Raw genomic sequence first — 26,689 nt, forward strand, 5'->3', positions numbered from 1 at the left:
TATGATGGTGTATCGGACCAATGCACATGCAATCGTAGAGTATCCTGTGTCGATGTAGTCTGATACGATACAGCCATATTGGTGTAAGATACACTTGCTTTTACAAAAAAAAGCCAAGTATAGAGGTGATCGTTCATGACCCAGCCCATCTCATAAATTATGTGCCCAGTCCCAGTTCTGTGTGTGTATGCCCACCCCTGCCTAGGTTGGCATCATACACAAATTTCTAGTTAGGCATGGGCCCAACGCTTCAGGCTCAGATAGACCTGGCCCACAAAATTCAATTGGAATCAATGAGGCTTGGATGGTGATAATAAATATATTATATCATGTATTATGTATACAAATATATTTTATTTTATTTTATATTAAATTTATATAAAAGTTTTAATTCATGTTTACATATTCATGAGTTGACATGCCAACACATTAATAAACTCATATATGAGAGTTCTTATAAACAAGGCCTTCATTCTCATTTCTAAGCAATGTGGGACTTGAGATCTATGGAAGGATAAGCAAGCCAAGTCAAACCAACTCTAACCTTGATTTTGGGTTTGGTTCTATTGAAACCTGCCCTTCAATCAAAAATCGTTTGACCCAAATGGTTCAATCATTGATCCGTTCGACTCAGTAACAAGGTTACGGTTGCACACTTAATGTATGCGCAAACTTTCGTGGGCCATAACTTTGCACTTCGATGTATGATTGAGGTGATCCTTCTTTTTTCTATGTGTTCCTAGGTGCTATGAGCGCCTTGCCTTGCTATTTTCACGAAAAACCCATATTTTGGCCTTAAATCACAATTTTTAATATTTTTACAAATAAAATATTAAAATTGAATTAAAAACATAAATTAAATATAAAATAATACAAATATTATATGTAAAACATACTTGTATTCCATTTATTGATAAAATATGTATTTGCACACACATACACACACACATACATAGAATGGTCTAATCTGTTCAACCTGTATGGTCGAACCGGTGACCTGCAACCCAGAGGCAAAAATGGTCAACCATATATAATGTGTCTTAATTAGAAGTTGGGAAGTGGAGATTAGTTAAGAGTCTAACAAAAAAGACTTAGTTATTAGCAATACTTTATGAATGAGAAGTGATTTTAGGAATTAGGAGAGACGTTTATTAAGTAATTTTGAAAAGTATAAAAGGAGGAGATAAAATGAGAGTTTGAGAGCAATAAATTAGTAATTTTGAGAGGTTTAGGGAGATAAGGGTAAATTGCTGAAACCTCCCCCGAAGTTTCTCACTATTGTTGAAGCCTTCCCTAAACTTTGATAATTGCATTCACCTCCCCTGAACTTTCTGACAGTTGCAAGTAGACCCCTTCTAGTAGAATCTTCTAAAAAGAAGCACAAAAATGTCCAAAATGCTCCTGAAATTACTATTAAGGTTGGTTTCTAAAGAAAAATAATACAAACTTTATAATAAAATAAAAAATAGAGAATTTAAAGCTGCAACTTTACATTTGAGTGATTGATATGAAGGGCAAATTTTTGGAAAATAAATCAATTTTCAAAAAAGAGATTGGAAGGGTTTGGCATAGCGATTCATATGAAGAGAAAATTGGAAAATAAATATTTTGGTAAAAAATAACTACATGGGTATTTTGGACTTGCTCATGCCTCTTTTGAGAAGATTCTAACAAAGGGGGCCTACCTGCAACTATGTCAAAACTTGAACAAAGGTTTCAGCAACAGCCAGAAACTTCAATGGAGGTTTTAGCAATTTACCCTTTTCTTAATAATTAAAACAACAATTAAATAGAGGAGGAAAAGGAAGCAATAAATGGGGGAGAGATTGTAGGGATGTGGAGGCAAGGGTGATAGAGATATAATCTAATAAAGAGCCATCATTTATTAAAATTTATTTGTTAAAAACATATGAATAAAGAGAGAGAGAGAGAGAGAGAGAGAGAGAGAGAGAGAGATGGGGGTTATGAGAGAAATAGTTAAGGAGAGGTTTTAGGAGTGGGAGATATTGTAGGATGACTTTTATGCAAAGAAAGAAGAAAATAGGAAAGAATAGAATTTTCTTTGATAAAAAATGTAAAGGGGATAGAGATAGAGAAAATAGGGGTGCTGATGTGGCAATAAGGAGAGGGTTGGGAAGGGGTATGTGAGAAAGAGAGGGCTGATGACATGGGACCTAATCACTTTATAATATAGTATATATGTATTATACATTATATAATTTAAAATTTTTCAAGTAATTAAATTTTTATTATTAGATGACATAAGCCCAAAGTCCAGGGCATGAGCTTATATTTGGGCAATAACCCTTATCACCACAAAGTATGGAAGTTCTTCTTGGGTATGGACAATATACGTATACAGTATACAAGGTTTGTAAAGGCTTCCCCACCTTTCCTTTCCTTTCCTTACTTTTTCCTTCAAACTAAACATAACCTAAGGGAATGTTCTAGTGAAAATTACAATTTCTTGGATCAACATAAAATAAGGGTACAATTTGAACAGTACCACTCCAAGAAAAAAAGAACAGGACCTCTTGAAACCAAAACGATCCAGCTCACAGTTTTGCACTGGTTGGGCTTGGATTTTCAACCCTCGAGCATGATCTAATTTTATCCCAACCCTAACTCAACCTGACCATACATATTTTCATACATATACATGCATATGCATACATATTTGCATATCTACCAACATTCATGCACACATGTATGTTAATTTTAGCATGGGCTGATTGACCAACCTGAGTTCAGCTTGGAGTCAATCCCAACCTGAATGCATCAAATTTCAGTACAGGTTAGACTCAAGTTGGATAAATCAGTTTGACCTCTAGCTTGGGTCTTAGGCCCAATTGGAGGTGTGAGATCAAACTCTCGTAACAACAGGGCAATGAACCTTAAGTAAACCCTATCCCATGTCTACCCCTTAAGGCTACATTTGGCATTCCTTATTTGAAGGACTTATCTCCTTTTTGCAGTTAAAATGCTCTTACAAATACTGAGTTTTTAAGATCAAAAGGAGATAAGTCCTTGTAATGTACAGCTTAACACAACCCAAAACTTCAACTTCCTAAAATTTGTTTTCTCTATATTATTATTATAAAATAGCAGGATATGAATCTCAAACTAAATATCCAGTAGTTCCAACCATGCGATGCAAGGCCTTGTTAAGCGAAAGTGAAGTACAAGGAACCCCATCTTATTCTTAATTGGGCCATTTTTTTATTATTTTAATATAGAATGTAATTGGGCTACTTTTATTATTTTTAAAATTTTTACTTTTTATTAACATATTTTAATTTTATATTAATATTAGTTATTTTTAAATGGATTTTATTTTCAATTTATGAATCACTAGCTCTATTTCTTATTTTTTTAACGATTCTTAGATACAAATTAGTTAACTTTTAATATCTTTTATTAATTTTAGTGTCTTTTTACTATTTTTTTTATTTCTAAGTGAAACTTAAGTAAATTTTAAATTATAATTGTATGTCAATTAATAAACATATTTTTATTAATTAAAATATTAAATGGATTTTCATACTTAATTTAATTTTCATTATTTTAAATGGAATTTGGATGGATTCTAGTATTTACTTTTTGAAGTTACACTTGAAATTAGTTTTATTAATTTTGTTTATAATTTCACCAATTATTGTTAGATTTTTTATTTTTATTTTAAACTATAATTTAAATTCCTAAAAGTAAGTTGTAGGAATAATACATTGATAGTATTTTTTTTATTTTCTTGATATTTTATTGTTGGACAATTTTATTAATTTTTATTAACATTTTATTCAGTTTTCGGTCTTCATTTCTAGAAATAATAAATTAATTCATTATTTCTCATTTTATGTAGAACTTAAATTCAAAAAATTGTAAAACTAGTAAATTTGCACTATTTTTTCTTATTTTTTTACACTTGTTAGTTTCTATTAATGTTAGACAACTTTGCATTAATGGAAATTTTTTGTTAATAGGAATTAATTGAATTTAATTTATTAAAATTATTACCAAAATTAGTAACTTTTTATTAACATGGAATCGTATTGATTATTGTACTCGTACATATATGGGTTATGGGTACTATGCTTCATATGGTGGACAATATTTTTGGGGTTTTTACGGACAAGTCCACCTCGGAAAACAAAATCTTGAGTAACATGATATGACATTCGAAACGTCGACCTCACTTAACAAGTCAGTATTTATGGGCAACTCCACTCGCCACACACATTAATGAGAAATTTTGGTTGTTTTTCCATTATACCCTTGAACGCAAAAAGAAAAAAGTAGAAGAAAGAAGAAAATTTTCGCTCTCCTTCCCGAATTTTCGAAAGCCCCTTTGTGTTCATTGTTCACCGGTCGTCAAAAGCACTCCACTCTCTTCCTCCTGAGTTTTCAAATGTTGGAAGATCTCTTCTTCCTGAGTTTTCGAACGTTGGAAGATTCTCAAAGATTCCCTCTTCGCTCTCCTTTTTCCCGAGTGCTCGAACGTTGAAAGGATTCTCTGAGACCCCCTACATTCACCTCCATTCACCAGCCATTGAAAGGAATCTTGATTTATACCCCTGAATGCAAAAAAGAAGAAAGTGAAGACATTTCTTCGATCCCTTCTTCGCTAAGTTTCAACTGTTGAAAGGATTCTCATAAGCCCTCTATATGTTCACCGACTGTCAGAGGCACCACTCATTAATCGTTGGAAGAAAGCTCGAAGCTTGGTTTGCAGACAGAAATATCTTCAATCTCCTTCTTCCCCTACCTTTGAGAGTTGAAAGGATTGTGAGAGCCTCCCCTATTCCATTGCCTTCAGTGCGGTAAGGACCTATCTAAGAAGGAATTGTTTAGTGTCAATCCTTAATGTGGAAGTTTTAATTTCCAATTCCCATTATCCTTTGTGTTGTCTCTCAAACTAGAGTTGGTATAGCTCCATTTTAGTAGGTATTCAAGCAATAGGTACAAGGACCAATGTTCAATACAAATTGGAACACTATTGCATGCATTATACAAACCACAATGTACAGATCATTTGTTTGGGGAATACCTTGTATTGAATAGTTTATTTTTTAGAGTTGATTTCTTGGTTTGGTTGAGTGAGAGTTAAGCTTTGTCATTTCTTATATCTAATTGAAATGATACACTGTGTGCCGATTGTCTCTTGTGCTAATGTATGGGGGTTAAATTCCTGATAGGAAATGTCAGGTGTGAAAATTGGGACAAGGTGTTCCACTAAACAGTTTAGAGAGATGGTGAATAGTTTGCCACTAAGTTTGAAACCCAAACGAAGACTCCAACAAACTCCCTTTGGTCATTTCTTAGATTTTCCACATGTGCTTGTGGGAGAATCCCTTCTAAGTGATCTACTAAAATCATGGGACTCAGATAGTCGTTGCTTTATAGTTGGTGGAAGGATTGTGAAACCTTCTATGACTGATGTTGCATTGATAACGGGGCTTAGCCTGTCGGATAGTACTAATGCCCTATCGTAAAGGCCTTCCTAGTAGGATATTTTTCATGGCTTCGTTTGGATTGGATGAAAATCACTATGCCTTTGTAGAGTTAGATGTGGTGTGGTGTAGACTAAAGAAATTGTTCTCTTGGATGGTGAGGAGCACATTGAGGAGGTGGTGAAGCTGATTATTTTTTTCTTATTGGCAGCTCGAGGGTGAGCTCCTTCAGGGTTGGATACGATGACGATTTACTACGTATCAAGGATTATGTTTAGGGAAAATGTGTACATGATTACCTGGTTGGTGGTATTGACCGGATTGTATCCGGTGTTGGTTCTGGATCGAGTAGAGGTGCATCCACATTAAAAAAAAACCTATTTGGATGCAGTATTGTAGTTATGGTTAGTGTCGATGGTATTCATTCTTTTTTTATTTATACTTTACGTAAATCCCATTCAATTGACCATTGCTTATTGGTTGTTTGCTTTTTGTAGTCATGGCTTTACGAGCACATAGTGCTTTTGACTCCTTCAGTTCTCGATGCCAGTCCTCGTCTATTCAAGTGGGGGAACATGGGCTATAAATGGAACGTGAAGAGAGATGATTTGTTGATGAAAGTTAAGCCAAAATGGTTCTCACTTCTGTTCCTTTACTTGTGGTGTTTGTAGTTTCTATTCATTTAGTTATGGGGAGAACTAAGAGCTCGCATGGATTTTTGAACTTGTTATAGATTGTTGAGGTTCTAAACCCTACTAGTGAAGAGAAAACCTTGGTGGAGGTTCAGTTGGAGGGTCATGTAAGTTGAATTTTAATAGAGCAATAAAATTTAGTGTTCATATGCAGTTTGTGGAGTAAAGGGGCCATAGCATGGGTAAGGAACCATTGAGCGATAGTGAGGACCTTGGTCATAGGTGGGGTCAAAAGGGGCAGAAAGTATTATTAGCGCAGCTTACATGTTTTGAGTAATATATAAATTGACAAGTTGCTAGTGTTGAGATTTATTAACCAATTCCTAACTTGATTTTACAAGGACTCCGCAAATCTTGTGTTGAATCTATATATCAAATTCTGTGTATGGAGGCCAGCCAATATGCCTCAACAAGAAAGTAGAATGAATCATTTCGTGATGAAGTTATGAGGCTCCATGCAATGTTAACAAGTAATGGTCTGGATCTAGATGGAGTACCATTGAGTAAAGGCTTGAAAGCTTTGGCAACCTGCCTGCTGGAATTTAATGGTTATGGTGCAAACCTGTTTGTTGGAGTCATAGGAGGAACTATGAAGGTAGAGCAATATCCTAAAAGGGTTAGCAGAGATGTTGGAGCCCCATCATGTGAAATCATTAATATGTCTCCCTCCATTGCCTCTACCTACAAATGTAGGTTTTCCCGATCAAGGAGAGAGTGGAAGAAAAGCATCACAGTGGTGTTGCCTTACCTAGCTCCTGGGTAGTAAAGGCATGTAGCGAAAGAGTTTGCCATTGTTACAAGGTCTAAAAGAGTAGAGAAGGAGAAAGTGAAGTGATAACCATTAGTGCTGTCATGGTCTTGTGTCTAGGGTTGAGTTGATTAGTATTGTAGTGACTTGTGGAGTATTTGGTGCAATCTGTGGGTGCACAACCTTTGTGGTCTTCTTTTAAGAGGAAGGAATTGCTTTTGAAGGAGGATTTGGCAGTTGTGAAATAGTTCTTGAACAACTCCAAGCGAGGGTAAGTGCACATGATTATATACTAGATTTTGTCTATTTAATTGATTTTCTTTATAGTTTATTTTGTCCATTTAATTTTTATTGTCTAATGAGGCTGATGAATGGTTATTCTCATGGTAGTGAACAAGTAGTATGGAATGATAGTGTAGTGTTTCTGACCCTAGATTGCTTGCTGCCCTCTTCAACCCTGAAGCATGGGTCTAGGATGATGTACTATTTTGGTTTAAGTGGGTGTTGTATGTCGTATAAGTCTAATTGGCAATCTAGTTTCTGAGGTGAACTTGCCCATAAAAAATTCCATTACTTTACTTGTGCTTATTTGACATTATTGGTTTTATAGGTGATAGATGTGTATGGGTTTTTGCTTATGGCAAGACCCACCAACACCATCAAGATATGTTATGTCTTCAATGACACCGGTATGGGTTGTTGCTTGCAATGTAGTTAAAATCCATACAACCTGGCGATGCATTTTGTGATATAATTTCAATGTTTTGCATTTGTAATGCAATTGAATTTCTTGGACACCCACCATGATGTTTTGTATCAGTAGCTAAAACTCGAAGAAATATTGGTGTCTAACAAGGTGTTCATACCACATTCGGATCACTCATATTGGCAACTAATGGTGGTGGATATTTTGCACCAAAAATTCAAAGTGTATAGTTCCCTAAATAACAACTATCACCAAGCATATGCAAGGACCATGGTATGTACCATGGTGTTGATTTTTACACCATTGGTTGGGTAGAAGATAATAACTCAGTTTGTTGATACATGTCTATTTGATTTCGTGTTAACTAGTAGCAAGCTACATTGAGGGAGAAATTGGCATCGTTTGTTGTCTGGGTCACCAGTTGACCCTTTGAATTTGTGGAGTCAGCCCCCAAAACAATTTGGGTACATGTTATGTGGTGAATGCTTAGGTGTTGGGGTCATTGTATGATAGTTATTATATGTGAGGAAAAAAGTGATATATGTTTTGTAGTGGAAGCGAGTGTGGTGTGTTTGTGGTGAAGTACATGGAGGGGATCACCCCGGGGTGTGGATTTTAACTTTGATCCAGTAGGTACATATGAATTCCGTGTGTAAGAACACATAGAACTATATCTCATCACTACTAAATTATGATACCTTTGTTGTAGGGAATGATTGATGTTATTAGGTGGGAGATAGAGGCTCAACTCATCTAGAACTGTATTTTTTGATTTGCACACGCTATGAGGAAAGATGTGGGTTCGTATAACACAGTGTGATTGTGGTGAAATAGGAAGATGTCTTCAAAACCTTTTATTTTTTTTTATCTCTTATCTAACTAGCGTAAACAGATATTAACGATGTGTTGTTAGTTTAAACTATTTTTTCACTTTATTTATGTTGTTACAATGGTGTTAGCTAAGACTGCTCATCCGGAACTATATTTTGTGATTTGCACACGCTATGAGGAAAGGATGTGGGTTCGTATAACACAGTGTGATTGTGGTGAAATAGGAAGATGTCTTCAAAACCTTTTATTTTTTTCTTTATCTCTTATCTAACCAGTGTAAACAGATATTAACGATGTGTTGTTAGTTTAAACTGTTTTTTCTGTTTATTTATGTTATTACAATGGTGTTAGCTAAGATTGCTGGCAACATGTTCTTTTCTTTTGTTTAGGGTGTGTTATTAGGGGCCTATGAGCAATTTCTTTTAATTGTTATAATACAAATTTTAAATAAAAGAGAAGTTGGGCGCTGCCAGGACTCAGATAGGCAATAGTTTCTTTTCATTAAGGAGTATTCTCTCAACCTAAGAAGATGACCTGTGATACAATGAATCCCATGTGCTTGTGGCATTACCGACTTGGCCACATTAATATAGATTATATCACAAGGTTGGTAAAGGATGGTCCTTTGGATTTTCTAATTATAAAAGATCTTCCAACCTATGAACCTTGCCTTTAGGGTAAAATGACGAAACAGCCATTTAACAATAAGCTTGAAAGATCGACAAGCACACTTGACCTTATACATACTGATGTATGTGGTCCCACGAATGTTAGGACACATAACTAGCACGTTTATTTCATAACATTTACCGATGATTACTCACGGTATGGTTACGTGTACCTAATGAGACATAAGTCTGAATCTTTTAAAAAGTTCAAAGAATTCAGATAAGAGGTCGAGAAATAGTTAGGGAGAGAAATTAAGACCCCTCGATCAGATCGAGGTGGCGAGTATTTCTCTGACGAATTCAGGGACTACTTAAAGGACAATGGGATTGTCTCACGGCTAGCCCCTCCTGCTACACCACAGCTAAATGGTGTGTCAGAGATGAGGAACTGGACTTTATTGGATATGGTCCGATCACTTCTCATACACTCAGAATTACCCACATCCTTTTAGGGATACGCATTACAAAGTACAATATACATGCTGAATCGGGTTCCAACCAAATCAATTCCAAAGACTTCATATGAGCTTTGGACCGGTAAAAAAACCAAGTGTGAGACACTTGAAGATTTGGGGTTGTTTGGCACATGTTAAAAGAACAGGTGCTGACAAATTGGAATCCAAGACCAGTCGTTGCCTATTTATAGGCTACCCCAAAGTCTCTGTGGGTTACTTATTCTATGACTAGGAGAACAGAAGGTGTTCTGTAGTCGAAATGCCAATTTCTTGGAAGATGATTACATCCTGAACAATCATCGTCAAGAATTTGTTCTTGATGAGGAGAGCTCAGGGGTAGTGGGAGATGTTCCACAAGCACCAGTTAATGACCAACCTAGAAGATCTACCCAGGTTTCTTGGCCTCCAGTTCGTTTCGGCTATGACCAAGAAAGTTATTTGGTGGAAGCCACGACCAGTGAGGAGAATCCCGTGACTTATACGGAAGCTATGTTGGACATAGATTCCTTGAAGTGGCTACTTGCCATGAGAGCTAAGATGAACTCAATGGAGACCAATGGAGTCTGGACTCTAGTAGATTCACCCCCTAGGGTAAAAGCAAATGGTTGCAAATGGATCTATAAGAGGAAGAAGGGCCCCGATGGTAAGGTTGAGATTTACAAGGTTCATCTTGTGGCGAAAGGGTACATTCAGAAAGAATGAATCGATTATGAAGAAACCTTTTCGCCAGTGGCCATGCTTAAATCCATTAGGATCCTACTAGTTGTAGCAGCGTAATGATTACGAGATTTGGCAAATGGATGTCAAAACTGTGTTCCTGAATGGAGATCTTAGTGAAGATATCTATATGCAGCAACCGCAAGGTTTCATAGCTACGGGTCAGGAATTCATCTGAGTGGGTGATCATAGTGACAGGATTAGCCCATTTATCAGACAAAGTGAATGATTAGCGATGCACACTCTCTGATGGAAACCTAAACTGTCGGCAGTTGATTTCAACCATTGAATTTTGTTTTGAAAAATATATTTATATAGAAATACATAAAAATATTATGGTTTTAAAATGTTTTAATTCCTTTGATCCATGTGAGTAAAGAGTGTGCCATTGTACATTGCAGGTGAGGGAGAAGTCCTCTCTTGTCGGACAGTGTTTGATCATTATGGGTTGAGAGGTTAAGTGTAAGACCATTGAGGGAAATACATGATGGGCTAATCTTGCATTTGCCCACAGTCTCTGGGTTTTTATAAGGTGGCTTGACCTAGGGACCATTTAGTGTAAATGTTGGGCCCATTAAGAGTCCATGGTGATGGACTCAAAGGTTCACTATCTCCTATAGTGAATTCGGCTAGGCCTTGTAACAGAAGTTGGATTGAACCCATGTGGCTGATGTATAAATCAATGTTTGGGTCCCACACCATACAAGGATAACCAACTGGGTAGCAGTTAGGAGGCTAAGTGAGTAGATGGACTTAATGGGCGTAAAACCCAATTCGAACTAACTTAATGAGATTAATTAAAAGGGGGCAGTTCTGGGATTTAGATCAGCAGGTAGGATAAGGGATTATCCATATCCACTCAAAGAATCTAAATCCAAATAAAGATTTGGATCAAGAAACCCCTAATTAGGTTAGGAGGGCTGATCTTTATTTGTAGATAAAATAATGGACTATCCTTATCTCTTAAAGAGAGTCCAGATCCAAATACAAGATTTGGATTAGGAAACTCCTAATGTGATTACGAGAACCTCTCTTTAAGGCTATAAACAGGAGAGAAGGGCGAACCCTCAGACACAATAGAAATCATCTGACTGACTGCTGAATTCCAGAGAGAGACAACACGGTTTGACTGCACTGTCTCCTTCTCTCCTGCTCTTGCCACCATACCAGTTCAATCTCCACCTATGGGAGCGATCAAGAAGGGTTATTGATATTACCTTTTGGCAGAAAAGGTAATCTGAAGTCGTGCTCACTAGCCCTCCATCAAATTCTTGCTGAAGAATTCAGTTCTTGCTGAACAACCATCATGTTGATTCTGCTTCATCCTACATTGTGTCATCTTCAGTGAAAGCAGTCTTTGGATTTTTCCTTGGGCATGAACACCTTCATTGGAGGTTATTATTATTACTTTGTATCAGGTATATCCCTCTACTCCCTTTTGGTTTAAGATCTAGTCTGGTGTCTGGTTTAGGTTCAAAATTGATTCTTGAAAATGCAATTTTCTAAAATAGGGAATGTGATTCCCACATGGGAAAGAGAGAAATTTTTGAAATTTCGCCCAACCTTCTTGTAGGGTTCGGCCATCCATATGATGAATCTCTCATCCCTTCAGGAAGACCCAATAGGGTGTAATTGGGTATTTAGTAAAATAGGAAGATGTCTTCAAAACCTTTTATTTTTTTCTTTATCTCTTATCTAACCAATGTAAATAGATATTAACGATGTGTTGTTAGTTTAAACTATTTTTTCTCTTTATTTATGTTGTTACATTGGTGTTTTCTAAGATTGCTGGCAGCATGTTCTTTTCTTTTGTTTAGGGTGTGCCGTTAGCGGCCTTTGAGCAATTTCTTGTAATTGTTATAGTACAAATTTTAAATAAAAGAGAAGCTGAGCACCGCCAGCTCTCATCTTTCGACCCTCTCATCTTCTTCTTCTTCTTCTTCTTCTTCTTCTTCTCTTTTCTCTCTTATTCTTCTTCCCTGTATGATCACAAGGTATCAAAGCAAACATTGATTCTGGGCAATAGTTTCTTTTCGCTAAAGAGTATTCTCTCAACCCAGGGCATCAACTTTTTTTTTTTTTTCTAGACTATGAAGACAAAAAACTTGAAATCAGATTGATGAAAAACATCTCTTGTTTCTTCTTCTAGGTTCTTCCTTGGTCATAGCACCAAGGTAACCCTAATTGGTGGAAGTTGATGCTATGAAGCTTCCTTCCTTCTATTGATGCTGTGAAGATCTATAAAACCTATTTTTTGACCTTCGGATGATGTTGTGACCTTCAGCTAGTGCTGTGAAGGCTTGGCTCCTTTGACTGGTGCTGTGAAGACCAAAAAACTTCCTTTTTTTGACCTTCGACTGATGTTGTAAAGGTCTGGTTATGTTTTTGCAGCTTTATATAGGTGTTGTACAAGGGTGTGTGGTCCCCTTTGTCCAAGTATGTGCTAAAATTAGTGTGTGAAGTGTGGAATTTATAGCAGTATACTTGGTACAACGGTTTTCTTTTTCTTCATAGACTGTTTATGTGTTGCAGTAGTGTGTATATACTTTCAAAAGTAGGGTGTGGTGTTTTATGCCTTAATTGTGACTATTAGAAGTAGTACTCATGTGAATATTGGTTCCATGGCTTGTAGACCTGCCTTTGAAAAATAGCGAACGATGATTCTGCATCATTTAGGGTTACATCAACCCATGGTATAGTAGGTATGGGGACTGAAAGCATGATGTTCCCTATGCCGATCACTCCTTTGAATGGCCTGAACTACCTGGAATGGGCCAAAGGTGTAAAATTTTATGTAACAGCAAGGGGAAAAGCTGGCTACATAAATGGAACGGTGAAGGAACCCAAGAGTGGGACTGTTGAACATGATCGGTGGGACCAAGAAAACAATATGGTGATGTCCTGGATTCTTGCAGCCATGGAATCTGATGTGAAAAGGAATTTTATGTGGGAAGATACTGCAACTGAGATATGGGAATAGGCCAAAACCACCTATTCAAAGCAAAGGCACTTTGCTAAGATCTACCAGTTACAAGTTGAATCATCAACATGTAAATAGGGAAACCACAACCTATCAGCCTATTATTCATCTCTTACCTCAATGTGGAAAGAATTAGACCACTATCAGGCTATAGAATGGAAACATAAGGATGATTCTAGAGCCTATAAGAAGTTGGTTTCTCAGCTAGGTTTTTGCCTTCTTCTTGGGGCTAAAGCTTATATATGAACCCCTTAGAGTTCATATTTTAGGAAGTAAAGAATTACCCTCAGTCCAAGAGGTGTATGCCCTTGTTCAGTTTGAGGAAAGTAGTAGGAGGAGTGTGATGGTTACAACTTAGGGGGAGCAACCGGTAGCATTAACTACAAGGGTTAAAATAATATGGGAAAGAAAAATGACTCCAATAAAGCTGATGATAAGGATAAGTTGTTCTGCATTCACTATCGTTGTTCAAGACATACTCGTGACACATGTTGGGAGCTCCATGGGAGACCAAAGTGGGATGTAAAGAACCAAGAACAGTGTAAGATACAAAGTCAGAAGAAGCCTAATGCAACTCATAATGCAACAAATGTGGTAACCCAAGAAACTCAGTCTACTATGGTGCCAACTGATACTACTCGAGAACGCTTCATTGGTACTGACCCCAAGGAAGACATTATGGATCATCTTGTAGTTACTTGGAATCATATGGTAGGGCCTTGTGCCATATGACTTGTCCCCGTCCTGTGGTAAGTTGGATCCTTGGTCTATTCCATGGGTCTTTCTGGGGTATCCCTCTTTGTAAAAAGGTTACTGATGCTTTGATCCCATTGGCCATAAGTTCTTTGTCTCCATGGACGTCTCTTTTTTTGAGTTTGAACTATTTTTCCCTGATTCTCCTCAGGGGGACCGGATCTCGCTCATTTTTGTGTCTTCCAATGTCAACATCATAGAGATTAGCAATGTGACAAGGATGTGGAGACACCAAACATTAAGCAACCAACATTGTCTGGTTCCTAGGAGGTAATTCCAACACCTATTGCTCATAGAAAATGGGTCAGGTCATGCACTACCAAACACCCCATTACCCAGTATATGTCCTATGACAACATTTCCCCTTCTCACCGTTCCTTCTTTTCTGTAGTTGATAGTATTCACATACCTAGAAACATGGTAGAAGCTTTAAAATACCCTGAATGGACAAATGATATGAAGGAAGAGATCAATGCCCTCCATAAGAATCAAACATGGGAGTTGATAGATCTTCCAATAGAAGACCCAATGGGGTGTAAGTACAGTGAAACACAAGGCAAACAGGATAATTGAAAGGTACAAAGAAAGGCTGGTAGCTAAAGGGTATACCCAAGTTTATGGTGTTGACTATGACGAGATATTTTTCCTAGTAGCCAAGATGATCTCAATTTGGGTTCTTATATCATTGGCTGCAAACCTTGAGTAGAAATTGCATCAACGGGATATTAAGAATGCCTTTTTAAATGGTGATTTGGAGGAGGAGGTGTACATGGTTCAACCCCCTAGTTTTTGGGCAAAAAGAAGTGAGTATAGTATACAAATTAAGAAAGCCTTTCTATGGCCTAAAACAATCTCCTAGAGCGTGGTTCAGTAAATTTCATATGGTACTTCAACAAGGTGGGGTTCAAACAATGTCAGTCTAATCACACTCTCTTCGTGAAGAGGCATCAAGAACGAGTGGTTGTGTTAATAGTACACATAAATGATATCATCATTACAGGAAACTGGAGCACAGAAATACAAAAGTTGAAGGAATTCCTAGTCTCTCAATTTGAAGTGAAAGGTTTGGATCCCCTAAACTTCTTTCTTGGAATTGAAGTTGCCCGCTCAAAAAGGGGCATCTTCATCTCTTAGAGGAAGTGTATCCTAGATCTGTTATAGGATACAAGTAAGTTAGGTGCAAAACTAGCCAATACCCCTATGGATGTTCACCATAAACTGGGAAACTATGATGGTGAACCGCTAAAAGATGTGAAACAATTTCAAAGACTACTAGGGAGGTTGCTTTATTTGTCTACGACTCAGCCTGACATTACTTACTTAGTTGGGGTCCTAAGCCAATTCATGTATTCCCCTAAAAGAAAACACATGGATGTAGTAGGGAGAATTCTTAGGTACTTGAAGAAGTATCCAGGAACAGGGTTACTATTCAGCAAACATAATCATTTGAAGGTGGAAGTCTACATAGGTGCTAACTAGGCAGGTGTTGTGGATGATAAAAAATCCACAAGTGGGTACTGTACCTTTGTAGGAGGAAATCTAGTGACATGGAGAAAAATGAAGCAAAATGTAGTGGCAAGGTCAAGTGTTGAAGCAAAGTATAGAGCTATGGCAAATGGGGTGATTGAAGTTGGTGGGTCATTGTGACACTATCAAGTGCACTAGTTGTTCAAGTAATAAAGAGATGAGCAGAGTATCATTCCCACGGGGATTTAGGAAGCAACTATTAATACTAAATTGGTTAATTCTTATCTGATTAACAAAACATTACAACTTTATTCAAATCCTAAATCCTAAGCTACAATCTACCTAAGAAGCATTGGCTAAAATACCTTGCATTCAAGATGAAAGAGTAAGCTAAAAATCCAAATACATGATTCAGCAATCAACCTTCTTAACTCATTTGAATAGGATATAATTCAGCATTGGCTTGGTGAAATCCCAAGGCAATGAACATCATCTTTCAAGTGCAGATTTGAATTGATCACCAACTAAACTATGCAAGTTATCTCTGTTAGACAGTCTTGTATGCCTTTAGCTTCAATCGGATTTGATGTACTTTTGTTATTTGGTGGAAATAAATTAAAGTGCATGTTTGATTCATGTTGTTTGGTATAATTCTATGTAACACCCTAAAACTAGACACTTATAGAAACTTGTGTTAGTTTTAAATGTTCATAGCCATTGGATAAGTCTGGAGAGATTTATCTTGCCAAGGCTGATACTGATGTGCCACCAAGTGTTGGGATGGCTTGTTTCGGCCATCAGGGTAAGACCCAAGGCACATACAGTATGGGATTGCTTGAGACTCTAGAAATCAGATCTCTCACAGACTCCAGAGAGAAGAGACAGTTCTGCCCTTTGTCCTTGGATTTCTCCTCCTCCAGCCGCCGCCACTCCCTGTTGGAAGATTGGATCTTTGCAGCAACAGGAAGTCAAGAAATTAGTTATTGACAACAGTCTTGCAAAAAAGACAAAAAGATTCGGTGTTCAAGGTTTCCAGAGGATTCTTGTGAAAAATGCAGTGTATAGGACGCATCCTGCCGGTTCCGTTTTCATTCACAGCTGTATCATCTTCTGTAGGAGCAGATCTTGGTTTCTTCTTTGGGCGTGAACACCAACTTTGGGAGATATTGTTTCTCCGGATCAGGTATAATCTTTCATGTTTCCTTTGGTTCAGATCTGGTTTGATTATGGTTCAAGTAGAATCCTTAAATAATGTATTCTAAATTCAGGGAATAGAATTCCCAGTTGGAAGAAGGTAGGAAATTTTTTTTTAAAATTTGCCCACCCTTTCCGTACCCTTCATGGCGTCCATTAGATGGATCCTACCATTTTTTCAGTGGTATCAGAGCCACATATTCAAATCTTGAACCAAAAGAAAATCAGATCTGACCCTGCGCAGATGGATAGAAGATGTTCTGCCAAGATCTGCGCAGATTGCTTTCTTTCTTTTTTTCAACAAATGGTTTCTTGTTAATGGGTTGTTCGAACCTGGAGATCGCAGTGCAGTTTTGGCGTAGATAGTCTATGCACCCTTTTTCATTTATTTTATTCAATTCGGTCTGTAAATAATTTTTTTTCTAGAATGAATGTATAGGATTTGATCAAGAATGTAATTAATTAATAGAAATAGGATTTCTGTTTTTATTTATTTTCTTGATTAAAGAAGAAGAAGATGGCGGCGCTGGAGATTTGTAGATGGAGAAATCGCCTATTGCGATTTACAGTTTATGAAACTGTAATATTTGTGATTAACCTCTATTTTGCAGGTGGTACGAACAGTCCATATTTGATTTGTGATTGTCTAAAATCAAAATTATTAATTTCAGATCTCTCATGAATTAATTCTTGAATTGAAAATCAGTTTTGGACCATTTCGGACTAGATTGGACCAAAACTGTTTGGACCGAATCTGAGATTCGAAGGGGGTTGTTTTTCAGTCCATATTTCTCACATTGGTTATTCCAAATCTGATGTTCAATTACATGGATTAATTCGGCCCACCTGTAAAGCCCAGTTTTAACGGGTTAAAACTGTAAAAGCCCATTATTGTGAGAAAAGTTGTATGGGCCGAACTGCTAACTGCTATTCAGCCCATACACCTAGTAGACATTAATTGTTAATGCTTTAAGTTTTTTAAATGGGCTATTCGATGGGCTTTACAGTAGTTAATTGATTGGATCAAATCCTCCTTTACATGTGATGTTTGAATGTTTGATGTGCTGCGACCAAGGGCCATAAGCACTTGGCCCATGTTGACTCGTTAGTGGCTCTTGCGCATACCATGGTTGAATGCACATCATTGCTATGGTGTCCCTTAAGGTCATTAGATGATCCCCTCTCTACTTGGTGGACCCCACAACCCTGAAAAGGGATGCGTACGGAACCCCTAGCCGATTGAGGCCCACTAGAAATCTGACTTTATGAAAGCCAGTGGGAGCCACTTTGGTTTGACCTAAATTAGAATTAGGGCATAATTTTGTTCCCTCAAGCAAATAAGAGTGCGTGTGATAGGGAGATCCATTTGATGGACTCTCTTAAAGGCCTTCCGTCATTAGCACAATAATGGGTCCATCAGTAATGAGGAAACGCACCATAAAATTGGGCTATCCATTTGCTGTTGGATCTATTAGAGTGTTTCATTAGATGATAGGGGCTTCATAAATCGATGTGGGAGGGGTTTCATCAGAAAATGGGAACTCTCTCACGGTACCTTGGCGTAACCTGAATATGATGGGTGTGCACTCACTGGACAGAAAGGTTTACCTGAAAACGGTTCTGAACCTTGTCTGACAGAGGCCAAAGGGAAACTCATCTGATGAGTGGATATGATCCGTCACAGAAAGGTGGTGGGGTTATGCAGCTGAAACAGTTGGCTTCACGCACCTTATGTGATTTCTCACATTTTTAGAGACATTCTGCCATCTCCGTCACTGAGAAGGGAGGGAAAATCTCATAGATGAATAAATGGGAATGGAACATAGATTAAAAGCCATATCTATGTAAGTAACATGAATCAAATTAAGGTTGTGGACTAATGTCTTACTGTTTTATCAGAAAATGACAAACGGTCAATTTGCAAAGCTTATAGACGATAACAAGCTTAAGGGCCCAAACTATGCAGACTGGTACAGAAATCTTATGTTGGTCCTAACTTCTGAAAAGTTAGATAAGGTGGTGAAAAATCCTACCCCGGAACGTCTGGGTGATAGGGCTTCTGAGGCCCGCAGGAGGGACTACCAAGATTGGGAGGATAAGAACTCCCTAGCCCGCTGCTTTGTCATTGCCTCATTAGACAACTCAATACAGAGGCAGTTCGATCAGATCGAACTAGCCAATGGCATATTGGACGGTCTAAGAACAATGTATGAAGAGCAGAACCGTTTTATTCGACAGAAAGTCCTGAAATTATTCATGACTGCGCAGATGTCCAAAGGGCAGAAAGTTCATGACCATTGTCTTTGGATGATGGGATACATTAACGAACTCGAAGCTCTTGGATCCAGGTTAGATCTTGGCACGCAAGTGGATGCCATCCTGAATTCTTTGCCCTCTTCCTTTAATGCATTCACCATGAACTGAATAAGCTGAATGTCAGCGTCCAGGAACTCAGCAATATGTTGCAGAGGGCCGAGAATCTTTTAAAGAAAGATGAGCCTGTGGTTATGCTTGCTGAAGCTAACAAATCGGACAAGAAAAAGAGAAAGGCAAAGAAGCCCCAAAAGAAAGCTGCCAAAACCAAGAAGTAGAAGAAGAACAAGGCATCTGATGTCTGTCACTTCTGCAAACAGACCGACCACTGGAAGAGGAACTGTCCTGCCTACCTGGAATCTAAGAAATGTAACATTGAAACTTGTGTCATAGAAACTAAAATGTTAGTTACTTCTGTGTCCTGGTGTGTTGACTCCGGGGCTTCAACTCATGCGTGTAACTCACTGCAGGGGTTCAAAGTTAGCAGAAGATTGAGTGATGGCGAAATGACACTATTCTTGGGAACGACTGCAAGTGTTGCAGCTGCAGCGATAAGAACCGTAGAATTAGTTTTTAGAGAATGATTCATTGTACTTAAAGATTGTCTTTATGTACAGAACTTGAGAAGAAATTTAATTTCTGTTTCTAAATTGTGTGCTGATGGATATATTGTTTATTTTAGTAATATGATTACTGTTAAACGGAATAACAAATTCATCGCATACGGGGAACTAGAGAATGGTCTCTATGTTCTACATCCTTTTCTAGAAACTAACATAACCGAAACTACGTCGGTCAAAAATCCCAAGAAAAGGAATCGTGATACAATTAATCCCACGTGCCTCTGGCATTACCGACTTGGCCATATCGGTGTTGACCGAATCACAAGACTGGTAAAGGATAGTCCTTTGGATTTGCTAACCATAAAAAATCTTCCCACTTGTGAGCCTTGCCTTCAAGGTAAGATGACTAAGTGGCCATTTGACGGTAAGCCTGAAAGATCTGGAGGCACACTTGACCTAATACATACTGATGTATGTGGTCCCCTGAGTGTTAAGACACGGAATCAACATGTGTACTTCATCACCTTTACAGATGATTTTTCACGATGTGGTTACGTGTACCTAATGAGACACAAGTCTGAATCCTTTGAAAAGTTCAAAGAGTTCAGACAGGAAGTCGAGAAACAGTTAGGGAGAGAAGTTAAGGCCCTTCGATCTGATCGAGGTGACAAGTATCTCTCTAACGAATTCAGGGGCTACTTAAAGGACAATGGGATAGTGTCACAACTAGCTCCTCCTGCTACACCTCAACTCAACGGTGTTTCAGAGAGGAGGAATAAGACCTTGTTGGACATGGTCCGGTCACTTCTTGTACGCTCACAATTACCCACATCCTTTTGGGGATATGCATTAGAGACTGCTATCTACGTGCTGAATTGGGTTCCAACCAAATCAGTTCCAAAAACTCCATATGAACTATGGACCAGAAGGAAACCAAGTGTGAGACACTTGAAGATTTGGGGTTATAGGCTACCCAAAGGATTCAGTGGGTTATCTATTCTATGACCCAAGTGAGCAGAAAGTGTTCTACAGTCGAAACGCCCAATTCTTAGAATCCGAATACATCATAGACACTCACTGTTAGGAAATAGTTCTTGATGAGGAGAGCTCAGGAGCAGTGGGAGATGTCCCACAAGTTCCAGGTAGTGACCAACCTAGAAGGTCCACCCGGGTATCCAGACCACCAATCTGGTATGGTTATGACCAGGATACCTACCTGGTGGAAGCCTTGACCAGTGAAGAGGATCCCGTGACTTATGCGGAAGCTATGTTAGACATAGATTCCCAGAAGTGGGTGGAGGCCATGAGAGCTGAGATGGACTCGATGGAGACCAATGGAGTCTGGACTCTAGTAGATCCGCCCTCCGGGGTAAGAGCAATTGGTTGCAAATGGATCTACAAGAGGAAGAAGGGCCCCGATGGTAGGATTGAGACCTACAAAGCTCGCTTGGTGGCGAAAGGGTATACTCAGAAAAAAGGCATCGATTATAAGGAAACATTTTCACCCGTGGCCATGCTTAAATCCATTAGGATCCTGCTAGATATAGCAGCATACCATAACTATGAGATTTGGCAAATGGATGTCAGAACCGTGTTCCTGAATGGAGATCTTAGTGAAGATATCTACATGCAGTAACCGCAAGGCTTCATTGTTGCTGGTTAGGAACACATGGTATGTAAACTCAATAGATCCATATATGGATTTAAGCAGGCTTCTAGGAGTTGGAACATCCGTTTTGATTCTGCCATCAAAACGTTTGAATTTGAGCAGAATCTGGATGAGCCCTGTGTTTACAAGAAGTCCAGTGGGGATAAGATTACCTTTTTGGTATTGTACGTGGACGATATCCTACTCATTGGGAATGATGTAGGAATGTTGACTTCGGTCAAGATATGGCTATCACAGCAGTTCTCCATGAAAGATCTTGGAGAAGTTTCATATATACTGGGTCTTTGACTCTATAGAGATAGATCAAAGCGGATAATTGGATTATCCCAGGTTGCTTACATTGACAAAATTGTCAAAAGGTACAGCATGGAAAACTCCAAGAAAGGAAATGTTCCTTTCAGACATGGAGTAACTCTCTCCAAGAAGATGTCTCCTAAGACTTTTAAGGAGATTGAGGGCATGAGAGACGTTCCCTATGCCTCAGCCGTAGGGAGCATCATGTATGCCATGCTGTGCACTCGCCCAGACATAGCTCAGGCGGTGAGTGTGGTAAGCTGATTCCAAGCTAACCCAAGGCAGGAGCATTGGACTGTTGTGAAGAACATACTTAAAATACCTTCGAAGGACAAAAGAGTTTTGTTTGGTATTCGATGGTAGTTCACTATAAGTTATGGGGTATACCGATGCCGATTTCCAATCGGATCCAGATGATAGAAAATCTACATCTGGGTATGTTTTCATGATAGGATCATGTGCTGTTTTCTGGAAAAGCAACAAATAGGGGTCCACTGCAGACTCCACAACCGAGGCCGAGTACATTGCCGCAAGTGAAGCTGCCAAGGAAGCCGTGTGGATGAAGAAATTCATACACGAATTAGGAGTAATTCCGTCCAACACATCACCCATCCCGTTGTTGTGTGACAACAATGGAGCGATCGCCCAGGCTAAAGAGCCTCGAGCCCACTCGAAGTCAAAGCACATCGAGAGGAAGCACCATCTACTGCAGGAGATCGTTGGTCGAGGGGATGTCCTAATTCAGAAGGTAGCATCAACGGATAATGTGGCAGACCCATTGACTAAGCCACTGATACAGAAGGTGTTTGAGAAACACGTGGAAAGTATGGGACTCTGGCTTATACCAGATTGGACCTAAGTGCAAGTGGGAGCTGTTAGATAGTCTTGTATGCCCTTAGCTTCAATCGGATTTGATGTACTTTTGTTATTTAGTGGAAATAAATTAAAGTGCATGTTTGATTCATGTTGTTTGGTATAATTCTGTGTAACACCCTAAAACTAGACACTTATAGAAACTTGTGTTAGTTTTAAATGTTCACAACCATTGGACAAGTCTGAGGAGATTTATCCTGCCAAGGCTGATACTGATGTGCCACCAAGTGTTGGGATGGCTTGTTTCGGCCATCAGGGTAAGACCCAAGGCACATGCAGTATGGGATTGTTTGAACCCTTGAACCGGACCAGATTTTCAGTATTGCCCTAGACCTTGGAGACAGATGGGCAAAACTGGAAAGTTACACCTGACCCCTAGACTCGATTATGACACATCACTAGGTGTCGGATCGGGCTGTCTTTGATGTGTCAATCAGTGAGATCCTTAGTGGGGGTCAAAACCTGGACATGTTAGGGCAGTCTGAGAATTCATCTGAGTGAGTGGTCATAGTGACAAGACCAGCCCCTTTGTCGGACAATGGTAATGATCGGGAATGCACTCTCTCTGATGGAAACCAAACTGCCAGCAGTTGATTTCAATCATTGGAATTTTGTTTTGCAAAATTAATATATATATATATATATATATATATATATATATATATATATATATATATGTATATGTATATGTATGGTTTCAAAAGATTTGCAAAATGTTTTAATTCCCAAGATCCATGTGAGTAGAGAGTGTGGCACTATTCCTTGCAGCCGAGGGAGAGGTCTTCTCTTGTCGGACAGTGCTTAATCATTAAGGGCTGAGAGGTTAAGTGTAAGACCATTTAGGATAATACCTGATGGGCTAATCTTGCACCTGCCCACAGTCCCTAGGTTTTTATAAGATGGCTTGGCCCAGGGACCACTTAATGTAAGTGTTGGGCCCATAGGGTCCATGTGATGGGCTCAAGGGGTTCACTGAGTCTTTTAGTGAATTCGGCTGGGCCTTGTAATAAAGGCTGGGCCGAACCCATATGGCTGGTGTGTAGATCAATGCTTGGGTCCCACGCCATACAAAAAAGCCCAACTGGGCAGCAGATTGGAAACTGGTTAAACATTGAACACTTAATGGGCCAAAAGCCCATTTCGAACTGGGCTGATATGATCACCTGTTCATGGGGCGAATCTGAGATTAATGTTAGTAAAAGGATTGGGTCTTTAGTCTTATCCACTCTAAGAGACCAAATTCAAATTAGATTTGAATCTGGTAACCTCCTGATAAGATCAGGAGTTAACTAACTTAATCTGCAGATAAGATTAAGATTAACCCTTATCCAAATACTGATTTGGATTTGGATAACTCCCAAAAATATTAGGAGGTTTCTTAATCAAGAAGAAATAGGAGAAAACCCTAGCAGAAATATCAGATTTCGAACTAGGGGGTTTGAGTAAGCAAGAAACACATCCTGCAAATTGAGATCAGATCTCTCACAGACTCCAGAGAGAAGAGACAGTTCTGCCCTCTTCGTCCCTGGATTTCTCCTCGTCCAGCCGCCGCCACTCCCTATTGGAAGATTAGATCTTTGCAGCAACAGGATGTCAAGAAGTTAGTTCTTGACAATAGTCTTGCAAGAAAGACAAAAAGATTCGGTGTTTAAGGTTTCCAGAGGATTCTTGTGAAGAATCCAGTGTGTAGGGCGCACCCTGCTAGTTCCGTTCCATCCAAAGCTGTATCATCTTCAGCAGGAGCGGATCTTGGTTTCTTCTTTGGGCGTGAACACCAACTTTGGGAGATATTGTTTCTCCGGATCAGGTATAATCTTTCCTGTTTCCTTTGGTTCAGATCTGGTTTAATTATGGTTCAAGTAGAATCCTTGAATAATGTATTCTAAATTCAGGGAATATAATTCCCAGTTGGAAGAATGTAGGAAATTTTTTTTTGAAATTCACCCACCCTTTCCGCACCCTTCATGGCATCCATTAGATGGATCCTACAATTCTTTCAATCTCTAACCTTGCATGCAATTCAGTTCTTGAATAACATATCTGAATTTCTAACTCTCTCTCAAGCACTCTAGAAATTCCAAGAGTTAGATCAAATCGGCCAAGCTGAAATATGAAGGTCTGAATTTTTTCCCAAGCAATTCAGTCCTTATAAATCTCATATCTGAAATTTCAGATCTAGATTTTTAAGAGATCAATTCGGCCAATCTGATCTACAATTCATACTTTATTCAAGAAACAACAAGATTAGATCTAGTCTATTTGAATGCTCCAAAGATCTTGATTACAATCTGAACTTTACAGCATTTGATTACAACAAGAAGGAATGAAAGAAATGAAGAGAAATTTCATGAATTGAAGCTGAATTCAAACTCAAGAAAACACAAATTAAGTAGAAATAGAACAAAGAATCTCTCAATCATGCTTTCCCCCAATTCGAACTCACCTTCTTCTCTCTTGATTTCTTGGATCTCTTCAGCCCTTCTCCTTCTTGTGCCTAGCTCTTTCTCCTCTCCTCTTCTCTTCTCTTCTCTTCAAGAATTTCGAACCCAAGGGGAGAGCCTTGAACTCCAGCAATTGAACACTCTCCCCTTTAAGAGGCCTCCTTAAATAGGCTTTCAAGGAGCCTAGGATGCTGCCACCTCACCCCTCTCTTGAATCTTCTAGAATAGATTGCTCTTTTCTCTTCTTCTTGAAACCTCTAGAAGTTGCCGCCCCTTGCTCCCTTCGGGCTGCACTTTGGACTACAACTAAGCTGAGTTTTAAGCATATTTTGGCTGTACTATAGGCTGCTTTTTGACTGAAAGTGGGCTCCTCTTTGCTGGGCCAAATTTAGCTTGCTTGCTAGGCTCTCTATTTGGGTTCCCCCAAAGAGTGTAGCATGGGTTACATGGGTCGATTGCTCCTCCACTGCTTTCTTGGCTGGGCTGGGCTAAATTGATTAAATTTTGGCTCTCTTTTCTTACTTTATGCCTTCTTTTTCTTGAGTTGGTTTCCCCTAAATTCTTTCTCAAAATCGATCTAAGATAGGGTGAAATCCAATCAAATCGACATAAAATTCATTCAATAACTGCATAAATTGTAAGTAAACCATGTACTCATCAAATACCCCCACACTTAAGCTTTTGCTTGTCCTCAAGCAAAGACATCAACCATAAACTGATCATCTCCCAATTTTATTCTCACCATTTATCGGATGAGTTTGTAGAAGGGAATTGCATTGAGTGGTTGGGAAACATCTGTAAGTATTCAACTCCTATTCATGTAAACTACTATTTAACACATGCATAAGAGCCAAGGAAAGAGAGAACATGAGATTCGTCAAGATCTAGTTTTCACTCCCGTTCAATATGTAGATCAACTCCTTGACTACAAAAATTAACCATCAATTTGAACTAGGTTTGAATCTGTAACTGCACTTCATTGAGAGTTCAACTGTATTTTGTCCCCTTCAACCTCAGTTGTCACCAATTTTTCTTTTTTTCTTCCCTCAATTGTTTTCTAGGTGTGAGTGCATTTTATGCTCCATCTCACACTTTTTTATATGTGAATGCATTTTATGCTCCACCTCACACTTTTTTTTATGTGAATGCATTTTATGCTCCATCTCACACTAGTTTTACTATTCAACTCGGAATAGCATAGTCAATTGGACTTTATTCTTTTGTAGATGTTGAATCTCATGCATTAACAGTTCATAGAGTATGAAAACGAGCCCAAAGTCGGAACAAGTTTGTAGCCAGGCCCATTTCACAACTGAAGCCTAACTCGCAGAAGTACCTTGAAACAGCCCAAGTTATCAAAGCAACTCAACTCGAAATCAAGAGTCAAGAGTCTCAATTTCTAATGTAATCTCCGATGAGAGAGTCTTATCATATCTAAAGTCTTGAATGTAATCCTAGAGAGATAAGAAGATTGAGATTAGATCATTACATAAGAGATAAGATATGATTAGTTCAAAGAAGATCAAGACTCCCTGAAGATAGGATGATCTCCTAGAAAGAGTTGGAAAACAGCCCTCTCCTTTAGCAATATAAAGAGGGGGGCAAACCAGTTGTAGCATCACTCACTCCAAGATCCAAGAGATTATTAAGAAAATCAAGAAACTCAAGAAAGCAGTTCGGCCATGGAGAAGCAGAGCATGGAGATTGCGCAGATCATGAGCAGCTAAGCTTCTTTTTTCTGGTTCAAGGGGAGAGGTTCGATTGTGTCATTGTGAGGTTCTGTAATTAATTTATTTTCTTGCTTTCTAATTCAAGTATTCATTAATTCTTGTGCATATTTTTATTGGATGTTGATGTTAATTAGTTTGACAAACTGAA

The 26,689-nt window shown here is 38.6% G+C and overlaps 1 long non-coding RNA gene across 1 annotated transcript; it reads left to right on the top strand.

Annotated features, from left to right (window-relative positions):
- Nucleotides 1-4,266: 4,266 nt before the first annotated feature.
- Nucleotides 4,267-26,689, top strand: LOC148852703 (uncharacterized). The gene is made up of 2 exons (XR_016099029.1): nucleotides 4,267-4,817; nucleotides 26,038-26,689. It is a non-coding gene; the product is annotated as an uncharacterized LOC148852703 (long non-coding RNA).

This window comes from Nelumbo lutea, chromosome 5, assembly GCF_056320005.1.
Source record: "Nelumbo lutea isolate HS-2025 chromosome 5, American lotus-T2T, whole genome shotgun sequence".
NCBI lineage: Eukaryota > Viridiplantae > Streptophyta > Magnoliopsida > Proteales > Nelumbonaceae > Nelumbo > Nelumbo lutea.